This window comes from Lathyrus oleraceus, chromosome 5 (assembly GCF_024323335.1).
Source record: "Lathyrus oleraceus cultivar Zhongwan6 chromosome 5, CAAS_Psat_ZW6_1.0, whole genome shotgun sequence".
NCBI lineage: Eukaryota > Viridiplantae > Streptophyta > Magnoliopsida > Fabales > Fabaceae > Lathyrus > Lathyrus oleraceus.
Genome location: NC_066583.1, coordinates 435,833,082 through 435,845,820, shown reverse-complemented (window position 1 = coordinate 435,845,820; position 12,739 = coordinate 435,833,082).

Sequence of the window (12,739 nt, the reverse complement as noted above, 5' to 3'; positions counted from 1 at the left end):
TCAATGAGTGAATTAAGAGATTGATAGTGAGGCCTCGAGAGTGAGGTTTAGGTGAATGCTTAGGTGATGATGAAAGTTGAAAAGGATGGGGTTCGAGGATTGAAGGTGAGAGATTTTAGAGGTTCGAGATAGTTCTGAGATGAGAGGTTGAAAAAAGTGAATTCTCAGCTCAGAGGTTGAGATGATGATTGGGTGTTCAGAGATGGAAAAAAATGATTCAGTGATGTGATTCTGAGATATGAAATCAATAGGGAATAGATCAATGATTGGAGAGTATTTTATAGGTTGTTATGCTTTGGGATTTGTGAGGAATTCTATTAGGGAAGTGTAACTGAATTGCTAAAATCAAGGGAAAGGGTTAGTTATGATTTGTAACTGACTTGTGGTGATCCCAATGTCACTCTAGCTGGCACTATGTTAATGCAGCTAGTTCTATTTATGTTTGGTTAAGTTTATTTAGCGGATGCGGCAATGCTAGTTAGTTGGTTCAAAGTGATGATATTACAATGTTAGGCTCAAATGAATTCAACTCAATTTTGCTCAATTTATGAAGTGTTTTGTTTGAATTTTGTGATTGTTATGGCCATTAATGTATGATTCTCATGCCATTGTGTATACATTGTTGGTTTGCTGACTTGTTATGGTTTTGTAGGTGCAACTTTGATGTGTATCCTGCATGTATGATTCTAACTTTGTTCATTTCATGCCTTGCCTTGGTTTATGATTGTGTAGAAGTTGGTTATGGTTGCAACTTGCTATGTGCATTCATTATGCATGTGCATTATGATTTTGATTTGTGGTTCCCCGGATGCCTTGCCAGAGCTTGTGCGCATGAGGCCAAGTTCTGCAATATTTCATGTGTTCAGCTTTTGATTATCCTGCTTCTGATTTACAGGGTTGTGAGCATGTATTGGATGTTTATGGTTTATAATCCTTGGCATGGCTCTGTAGTAGATTAGCTTCCATTGTTTGCTACATTGGTATAACAAGATGTATTGCAGGTCTGGTATTATGGTCTTGCTGCATGTTCATTGCAAAATTGACTTGGTCTATTTGGCTAGTTGTCTTGATCAGTTGCATTGCTATTTGATGGTGTTTGATGCTATTGATTTTGCTCTGCACCATTTCCAGTTCTGCAGGCATGTTTGAAGTTTGTCTTGCTGATCCTTACAGGTCCATTGTAGCTTTGACATGTGGTTTTGCAAGAATCCTTGTTTGCTGGTTGATTGAAGCTGGTTTAGTTCTGCATCAGGCCTTCTATTTTGACTTGTGAATGTGTGGTTCTTGGTGTGCAGCCCTGTTGAACTTGGTCATGGCTCTTGTTGCATACTAACTTGTAGCATGATTCTGATGGCTTTGATGTGCAACCTTGGTTTTCTAGGTTTGCTACTTTGGACTGCCTTTTGAATTGCAGGACTTCATGGAGTGGCTATTGGTAGCAAGGTAAAAAAACTTGGCAAGTAAATCTTGGGCACAAAATCAAGAAGGAAATGGAGGTTTTAAGGTCACCAAGACATTATGCAATACTTGAAGGCCTTGTATGAATACCTGTAATTGAAAAAAAAGTGCAATTAGGGTTATGACTTAGAGGATTAGGAAGTTGACTTTGGTCAATTGTTTAACCAAAAAGTCAATAGTTGACCAAAAGTCAACCTAGGTCAAACTTTCATTTTTTGTGGATTTTGTAATGTATGAACATTTGTATGACTTATGTAATGAAATTTAAGGTTTTGAATGAAAGGGATTGGTTCTTGAAAGAATGACCTTGGTTTTTTGAAATGGATCTTGATCATGGTACTTGAAATTTGTATGGAAATTGAATTATAAATGGACCATTGTATGAACATGTTTGAAATTGGATTAGAATGAACTAGCTTGAACATGACTTGAAATGGACATGACTTAGGCATGAATAGAATCAAACTTGACATGAATTAAATACTACTTAACAATGGATTGAACCAAAGCTTGTAATGGAATGGAAACAAGGCAAAGACCCATGAATGAACCAATAAACATGCACCAAAGGACATAACAATGACTTAAAATGATCAATGACAAGTATGAACAAAGGCATGGCAACAGATGAAATGAGTATTGGCCAGATGAAAATAGGCTAAGCAAGGCAAAGACTAGGGCTAGGCATGAGGATGACCAGATGACATAGCAAAGCATGTACCTAGGCATAAACCAAAGAACACAAACACATGATGCACATGTGGGAGCATGAAGTCTATGGGATCAAAAACATGAGGATCCACAATCATGAACTATGCACAAGAGGTTGGATGAATTCCATTTGACCAAGCAAGAGAAATAAGCTACAATTGAGTGAAAGTGGATCAGGTGAGACTAGGGTTATGGGCCCTCACAAGGAATGTTGGACACAATTAGGGTTTATGGACATCATAATCAAGTGAGAATCCCCAAATTAGGGTTTTGCTTCATCAAGAAGCCACAATTGAATCATCAACGATGGGCATAATGCCCAAGCATCAAGAGGTACCCTCAGATTAGGGTTTGATTGTTGAGCCACATTAAGTTACAGAAAAACCCTAGTTTACTCTCTACTATGTATCCACCGTCCCATCCCTTTTTACTTTTATCTTTTATTTTCTTTTTTATGTTTCTTACTTGATTTATTTATTTTGTTATTATTATTATTATTATTATTATTATTTATTAATTAGTATTATTATTGTTATTAATGATTATGGATTAATTAATATTATTGTTGTGATTATTTGTTTTTATTATTACCTTATAATTATCTTTGTTTTATTGATTATTATTTTGTTTACTAGTTATTATAATTTATATATTGTGGTAATTATTATTATTATTATTATTATTATTAATTATTATTATTATTATTATTGTTAATATTTATTATTTCCTTCTTCTTCTTCTTATTTATTATTACTGTTAATTCTCATTATGTATTATTATTATTGTTAATTATCATAATTGATTAATTTGTTGCTAATTATTATTATTATTATTAATATTGCTAATTATTATTTATTATTTTTGTTTATTATTATTGTTATTTATTATTTTATTTAATTAAAAGTTGTTATGAAAAGAAAATTGATTTATTTGTCCGATCGATTTTTCACAAATGCGTAGCAATTTTGAATTTAAAAATTCAATTTAACTTCATAAATTGCTTACACGCATATAATCTTGTTGATTGGCCTCAAATAGGGCGATTCCTACATGAATCGTTTTACAATTGCTTAACATAACGCTAAATTATGTAGTTCAATTTTTTATTTTTACTTTGAGTCCATTGGCTTACTCTTGGGCCTTCTTACAACAAGACTCTTTTATTTTTTCAATTGTCTTTTGAATTTGTATTGTTTAAATTATTACGTTGTATCCTCATTCAACAAATTGTACCCCCATTCCCATAAAAGTTTAATAAGTTTATCGCGTTCATTTACTTTGTTGTATTAGTTTATTGTTAACAAAGGATTAAAATCAATCCTTTTCAGAAATAGAACAAAAATAAACACTCGATCCAACATCGAGTATTTTTCCCAAATCAAATCCAAATCGAATACAAAGTCGAGCATTACCCCCGCCACATCCAAACTCTTTTCATAATCAAAATTTAAGTCAAACTCATTTTTGTAATAAACTTGGACGGAAAAGGAAGTGGTCTAGAGCCTTCTATTTCATTCCTCGAATACTTGGATACGAGTAACCTTACTCGGTCATTCGAGTATTTGTCGTCCATGCAAAATACATTAACCTTATCTAACCCACTTTACAATTAAGGATAAAAAGGGAGATGATATAGAGATTTTTATTCCTCTTCTTGAGTACTTGGATACGGGTAGTCTTAGTCAATCATTTGAGTAATCGTCATCCAACAAAACACTCAACCAATCAAAATTGTTTTCCACCCTTGCACGACCTCGAAAACATTTTTTAGAAATGGGTATGTTTTATCCATACGACATGAAACAAACAAAGACTTCATCCTCCAAGAGCGAGCAACAAGTAAAAGTTTAATCACTCGATATGTTTAAAGGAACACTCTTCAAAAGAAATTCATCTAGTAGTTCTCTTTTAGCAGAACTGCGTAGCCTTGAGTTCTTCATAGCACCTGAAGATACGTAGGAGCAGAATTATGAAATCTTGTCAGACACATTAATATTAAAAACCCCTAAGTCTTTCTTTTCTTTCTTTCTTTTTCCTGCTTAATAAGTAGAAGAAAATAATTAACATCATGCTAACACTCTATCATAAATCTAACAAAGTGGTTCCCGTTAAGTACAACGGATGTGAGGAGTGTTAATACATTTCCATTGTATAACCGACTCTCGAACCCGAATTTGGTTGCAACGACGATTTTCTTTTTTTGTTGTTTTTCTTGATATTTATCGATAGTTTCCCTTTCCTTCATTGGAATAAATAAAGTTTGGTGGTGACTCTGTTCGAACATCTTTTCCGCGAGCGTGCGAACGCCTCGGAAAGAATCGCGTTTTTCGAGATGCGACACTAAGCAATCTGAAATTCAATCATATTTTTCATATTTTGATAAATTTATGAAACGTGTGAATTATTATGATGAGTTAGAGTAATAGTCATACAAATTTGATTGATATTTGAGTTAGTACATAATAAAGGAAAATTGAGAAAGAAATGGATGGAAATGGTAGAAATTGGGTTCCCTGCTCTTTATATAAATTATAAAGGATGTTAAGTTTCAGTGAAGACCACCACAATAAACTTGGTTTTTCTATGAGATCAAAATTTAGTCTAATTCAAATCTAAAGAAACTAAACTCTCAACTTCACAAAATATGAGTTTGTTTAACAAAAATATACTTGATCTTTTTTATTCATGATTTTATCTCTATTAAATAAGTATAAAGGAAACTTGTTGAATCTATATAATATATTAAATCTGAAGCGGCGGATTATGTCACGATACATGTAAACTCTTCTAATTCATTTGTGCCACATCATCTCATTGTTCTATGTGGCACCTCCCTAAATTCATTTCAAAATATTAAATGCAATAGTTATTCTCTATTAGAGATAGCAAGTTCAACTCCTTGCAAAGACAAAACAAAGTGCAATTTTTATTCTCTATTGGAAGTAACAAGTTCAACTCCTCACAACCCTCTTCAAAACAAACATTTCAAAACTTCTATTATTCGTTTGAGAAAAATATGTAATATTTCATTTGTAAATCTCTTTTAATTAAAAAATTATATTTTCAAATTTTATGAGTCATTTCCATTCAATAAAAAAAATTAAATCTATATAATATATTGAATCTGAAGCGGCGAATTATGTCACGACACATGTAAACTCTTCTAATTCATTTGTGTCACATCATCTCATTGTCCTATGTGGCATCTCCCTAAACTCATTTCAAAATATCAAATGCAATAGTTATTCTCTATTAGAGATAACGAGTTCAACTCCTTCCAAAAACAAAAAAAAAATACAATTTTTATTCTCTATTGGAAGTAACAAGTTCAACTCCTCACAACCCTCATCAAAACAATCATTTCAAAACTTCTATTATTCGTTTGAGAAAAATATGTAATATTTCATTTGTAAATCTCTTTTAATTAAAAAATTATATTTTCACATTTTATGAGTCATTTCCTTTTAATAAAAAAAAATTAAATTTATCAATTTTCAAATATTTCGATAAAAAAACTCTTCAAAGCAGACATTTCAAAACTTCTATTATTTGTTTGAGAAAAATATGTAATATTTCATTTGTAAATCTCTTTTAATTACAAAATTATATTTTCACATTTTATAAGTCATTTCCTTTCAATAAATTGTTTTTATCAATTTTCAAATATTTCGATAAAAAAATTATGAGAGCTTATTCAATTCCTAAAAAATAAAATTATTCGATAAAAAAATAGTAAGAACTACTAAAAAAATTATTGAAATTCTTTACACTTATTTCAGGTTTTAAAATTAAATTGTGATGTCTTATTTGCATATCTATGATTCAAAAATATTTCTATTCACTTAAAATTTTACTCTCTTTTTTTATCGGCTTTATTTTATCGTCTCAATCCCATTTTTTTTATAATAAACAAAATCAAAATCTACATTTTATAATACTATTTTAAAAATTCATCTCAGTGTCGCGCATCGCACGTGTCTCTATCTAGTTTACAAGAAAAGACAAAAAAAACTCATGCAAATGACATAAATTTAACCCATTATCCTATCAATAATTGTTCGGGATTAAAGATCTCAAATTAAAAGATGGTGGGAATCATAAATCTCTAATGCTTTAAGTGGCTATAATAGTTCTATATAATATATTAATCTGAAGCGGCGAGTTATGTCACGACACATGTAAAGTCTTCTAATTCATTTGTGTCACATCATCTCATTGTCCTATGTGGCACCTCCCTAAACTCATTTTAAAATATCAAATGCAATAGTTATTCTCTATTAGAGATAACAAGTTCAACTCCTTGCAAAGACAAAAAAAAAGTGTAATTCTCATTCTTTATTGGAAGTAACAAGTTTAACTCCTCACAACCCTCTTCAAAACAAACATTTCAAAACTTCTATTATTTGTTTGAGAAAAATATGTAATATTTCATTTGTGAATCTCTTTTAATTAAAAAAATTATATTTTCACATTTTATGAGTCATTTCCTTTCAATACAAAAAATTAAATTTATCAATTTTCAAATATTTCGATAAAAAAACTCTTCAAAGCAGACATTTCAAAAATTCTATTATTTGTTTGAGAAAAATATGTAATATTTCATTTGTAAATCTCTTTTAATTACAAAATTATATTTTCACATTTTATAAGTCATTTCCATTCAATAATTTTTTTTTTATCAATTTTCAAATATTTCGATTAAAAAACTCTTCAAAGCAGACATTTCAAAACTTCTATTATTTGTTTGAGAAAAATATGTAATATTTTATTTGTAAATCTCTTTTAATTACAAAATTATATTTTCATATTTTATAAGTCATTTCCTTTCAATAAAAAAAATTATCAATTTTCAAATATTTCGATAAAAAAATTATGAGAGCTTATTCAATTCCTAAAAAAATAAAATTATTCGATAGAAAAATAGAAAGAACTGTTAAAAAAAATATTGAAAATCTTTACACTTATTTCAGGTTTTAGAATTAAATTGTGATGTCTTATTTGCATATCTATGATTCAAAAATATTTCTATTTACTTAAAATTTTACTCTCTTCTTTTATCAGCTTTATTTTATCGTCTCAATCACATTTTTTTATAATAAATAAAATCAAAATCTACATTTTATAATACTATTTTAAAATTCATCTTAGTGCCGCGCATCGCACGTGCCTCTATCTAGTTTACAATAAAAGACAAAGAAAACTCATGAAAATGACATAAATTTAACCCATTATCCTATGAATAATTGTTCGGGATTAAAGATCTCAAATTAAAATATGGTGGGAATCATAAATCTCTAATGCTTTAAGTGGCTATAATGGTTCTATATAATAGATTAAATCTGAAGCGGCGAATTATGTCAAGAAACATGTAGAGTCTTCTAATTCATTTGTGTCACATCATCTCATTGTCCTATGTGGCACCTCCCTAAACTCATTTCAAAATATCAAATGCAATAGTTATTCTCTATTAGAGATAACGAGTTCAACTCCTTGCAAAAACAAAAAAAAAAATGCAATTTTTATTCTCTATTGGAAGTAACAAGTTTAACTCCTCACATCCCTCTTCAAAAGAAACATTTCAAAACTTCTATTATTCGTTTGAGAAAAATATGTAATATTTCATTTGTGAATCTCTTTTAATTAAAAAATTATATTTTCACATTTTATGAGTCATTTCCTTTCAATAAAAAAAATTAAATTTATCAATTTTCAAATATTTCGATAAAAAAAACTCTTCAAAGCAGACATTTCAAAACTTCTATTATTTGTTTGAGAAAAATATGTAATATTTCATTTGGAAATCTCTTTTAATTTCAAAATTATATTTTCACATTTTATAAGTCATTTCCTTTCAATAAATTTTTTTCATCAATTTTTAAATATTTCGATGAAAAAAGTCTTCAAAGCAGATATTTCAAAACTTCTATTATTTGTTTGAGAAAAATATGTAATATTTCATTTGTTCATCTCTTTTAATTACAAAATTATATTTTCACATTTTATAAGTCATTTCCTTTCAATAAAAAAATTATCAATTTTCAAATATTTCGATAAAAAAATTATGAGAGCTTATTCAATTCCTAAAAAAATAAAATGATTCGATAAAAAAATAGTAAGAACTATTAAAAAAAAATATTGAAATTCTTTCCACTTATTTCAGGTTTTAAAATTAAATTGTGATGTCTTATTAGCATATCTATGATTCAAAAATATTTCTATTCACTTAAAATTTTACTCTCTTCTTTTATCAGCTTTATTTTATCGTCTCAATCACATTTTTTTATAATAAATAAAATCAAAATCTACATTTTATAATACTATTTAAAAAATTCATCTCAGTGTCGTGCATCGCACGTGTCTCTATCTAGTTTACAATAAAACACAAAGGAAACTCATGAAAATGACATAAATTTAACCCATTATCCTATCAATAATTGTTGGGGATTAAAGATCTCAAATTAAAAGATGGTGGGAATCATAAATCTCTAATCATTTAAGTGGCTATAATGGTTCTATATATTATATTAAATCTGAAGCGTCGGATTATGTCACGACACATGTAAACTCTTCTAATTCATTTGTGTCACATCATCTTATTTGTCCTATGTGACACCTCCCTAAACTCATTTCAAAATATCAAATGCAATAGTTATTCTCTATTAGAGATAGCGAGTTCAACTCCTTGCAAAGACAAAAAAAAATGCAATATTTATTCTCTATTGGAAGTAACAAGTTTAACTCCCCACAACCCTCTTCAAAACAAACATTTCAAAACTTCTATTATTCATTTGAGAAAAATATGTAATATTTCATTTGTAAATCTCTTTTAATTAAAAAATTATATTTTCACAGTTTTTGAGTCATTTGCTTTCAATAAAAAAAAAAAATTTAGCATATTTCAAATATTTCGATAAAAATACTCTTCAAAGTATACATTTCAAAACAAAAAAAAATTATGAGAGTTTATTCAATTCCTAAAAAAATAAAATTATTCGATAAAAAAATAGTAAGAACTATTAAAAAAATTATTGAAATTCTTTACATTTATTTCAGGTTTTAAAATTAAATTGTGATGTCTTATTTAGATATCTTTGATTCAAAAATATTTTTATTCACTTAAAATTTTACTCTCTATTTTTATCAGCTTCATTTTATCGTCTCAATCACATTTTTTTATAATAAACAAAATCAAAATCTATATTTTATAATATTATTTACAAAATTCATCTCAGCGCCGCGCATCGCACGAGTCTCTATCTAGTTTACAATAAAAGACAAAGAAAACTCATGAAAATGACATAAATTTAACCCATTATCCTATCAATAATTGTTCGGAATTAAAGATCTCAAATTAAAAGATGGTGGGAATCATAAATCTTTAATGCTTTAAGTGCCACCACATAGATCTCAAATTATGACATGCAACATAGAATCGAGCTATATATCACACGATGATTATGCCACCACATGTTACTTTCTCGATCACCATGAGGTTGGGGAACCAAATACTTGAAACAAATATCCAGTATTGCTTCTTCAATCTTCTTTATCTCCACACCAATCAGCATCTAAATAACAAGTAATCATAATTTCTTTACTTTCAGAGTCTCGTCGAAATAAAATTCAATAGTTTGTTGATCCTTTTAAGTATCTTAGGATTCTTCTTGCAGTCTTCATGTGTGACACCCTTGATTCACTCATATATCTACTCACTAATCCGACTGAGAAACATATATTAGGTAGACTGTTGTAGACATATCTCAGAGATCCGAATTTTTTTTTGAACAAAGTTGCATCAACTTTGTCTTCCTCTCCATGCTTCTCCAACTTTAAATTTGGTTTGATAGGCAAAGATGCAGGAGTCAAATCATTCATCCTGAATCTCTTGAGTATGTCATTGACATACATTCTTTGATGTAGCATCATACCTTACTTCGACATTTGAAATTCCATGCCTATGAAGTATGATAACTTTCCCAGATCTGACATTTCAAATTCCTTCTTCATCAACTCTTTGAACTTTGACAAGTTGTTCAATCTATTCCAATTACTAGTAAGTCATCGACATATAAGAAGATGTTAATATATCTTGTGCCGCAACCTAAACATAGACACCATACTCAGATTTTCATTTGACGAATCCCAATTCGACCAAGTATGAGTCAATCTTCTTGTTCATGCCCTGGGTTCCTGCTTGAGACCATATAACGCTTTGTGCAACTTGTATACTTTCCTTGCTTTATCTTGAATCACAAACCCAAAAGGTTGTGTGAAATACACCTCTTCATCTAAAGGTCCATTCAAAAATATCGATTTCACATCTAAGTGAAATGTCGACCAACCTTTCTTACATGTCAAGGCTACCGCTAGTCGAACAATTTCCAATCTTGTGATATGTGCAAAGACTTCAGAGTAGTCGAGTCCTACTCGTTGAAGAAATACTCGAGCTACCAATCTCGCCTTATGTATTTCTATCGACCCATCAACATTGTGCTTTAACTTGAATCCCCTCTTCACTTTGATAACTTTTGTATGTGCTGGAAATTCGACCAACTCCAATATGTTGTTTCTTTCAATTGCTTGTAACTCTTTTACCATAGCATACTTCCACTTCATATTCTTTAAAGCCTTGCTATAGTTGATTGGTTGAGCACCTGCAAGTAAATCAAAATGAACTAGTTCTCCATCGGTTGTAACTTCATCATCACTAACCACTTCATAGTCTTGAAGTCTTCCTTGATAAACTCTAGTTTTTTATGGTCTCTAACTTGTGCTAGCCATAACCTCTTTGACTTTGACTGTGTCGGGTATGTCAGCAACAACTTCGAATTCAACTGGAATATCAAAAATATCTCCGACTTCAACTGGAATATCGAAAATATCTTCGACTTCGACATTACTTGCTTCGTCGAAATCATAGCTCATCAATGGTTTGTCAATTGCATGACTAGAATTCTAATCCCATACATAATTTTCATCAATCACAATATCTCAACTAATCATAATATTTTGATTAATTGGGTTGAACAATTTGTATGCTTCAGTCTTATAATATCCTACTAGAATTATAGGTTCACTCTTGTCGTCAAGCTTCCTTCTTCTTGCATCAGGAACATGCTGGTAATACATAGAGCCAAACACCTTCAGATGAGTCACTGATGGTAATTTTCCACTCCACGCTTCTTCAGAAACCTTGTTCTTCATCTTCTGCATAGGGCACATGTTTAGTATATAAACAACAGTCGAAACAGCTTCACCCCATAAGGATTTTGGAAAATTATTCTGCTTCAGCATGCATCTCGCCATGTCCAATATAATCATGTTTATTTTTTATGCTATTCCGTTATGTTGAAGAGTATAAGGAGCAGTTACCTCATGATCAAGACGATGTTCTTCATAGAATGCTTCAAATATCTTGGATGTGTATTCACCACCTCCATTTGTTCGCAAAACCTTAATCTTCTCTTCACTCTAGTTTTTGACAAGCATCTTGAATCTCTTAAAGATTTTGAATACTTCGTCCTTTCTCTTGATCACATAAATACATAGATTTTGACTAAACTCATCAACAAATGAAACAAAATACATGTTTCCACCAATGGTATGCTTCTCAAAAGGACCACATACGTCTGAATATACAACTTCGAGTATGCAGGAGGATCCCATTGTCATAGTCGAAATGAAATACTTCTTGGACTGCATTCTGACTAGACAACCTTCACAAAGTTTGTTGGGCATCTCAAGACTTGGTATACCAGTTACCATATCTTGAGTGGTCAGTCGATTGAGCGGCCTAAAATTCAGATGGTCAAACCTCAGATGTCACAACCAACTATTTTTATGGTCGACAATTGTTTTCACACATTGTACCTCAGTCGAACTGGTCATGGTCTTAAATGTTCTATTCTTTGACAGAGGAGATTTCAAGACAAAGTTATTATGGATTTTGAAAAGTTTTAAGGATCCATCTATCATAACCACTGAGAACCCTTTTTCGACCAGTTGTCCAACACTTAGCAAATTGCACTTTATTCTAAGGACATAAAGTACATCTTTGATCAAGGCTTTCGCTCCATTAATCCTTTGAATAACTATGTTTCCAGTACCTTCAGCTTGTAACGAGCTATTATCCGTAAGTTTGACCTTGCTCTTCTTCGACTCGTCAAAATCTACTCACCATACTTTTCGACCATTCATGTGATTCGAGCAGCCTGATTTAAGGAACCAGATATTGGGTTCGACGTGGTTATCTGTATCTGCATCCATAATCACCATATAATCTAAATCTTGACGTGCAAGGTTTGCTCCTTCGTCCTTGCCTTTTTTCGATCCCTTATATTTCCTGTACCAACAATGCTTGGCCAAGTGACCTAACTTTTCACAGTTATAGCATTGCACACCTTTTTTCTCTTCTTTGTCTTTCTGATAGGAATTTCCTTCTCCTCTTTTCGAGGATTCAGAAGCTCTATCATCGATCTTATTCTTGTGAGGATTTGACCAAGACTTCTTGCCCAAAGTCTTGTCGATTTTGCCTTTGAACTTGTTGGAACCACCATTCTTCTTCCACGAC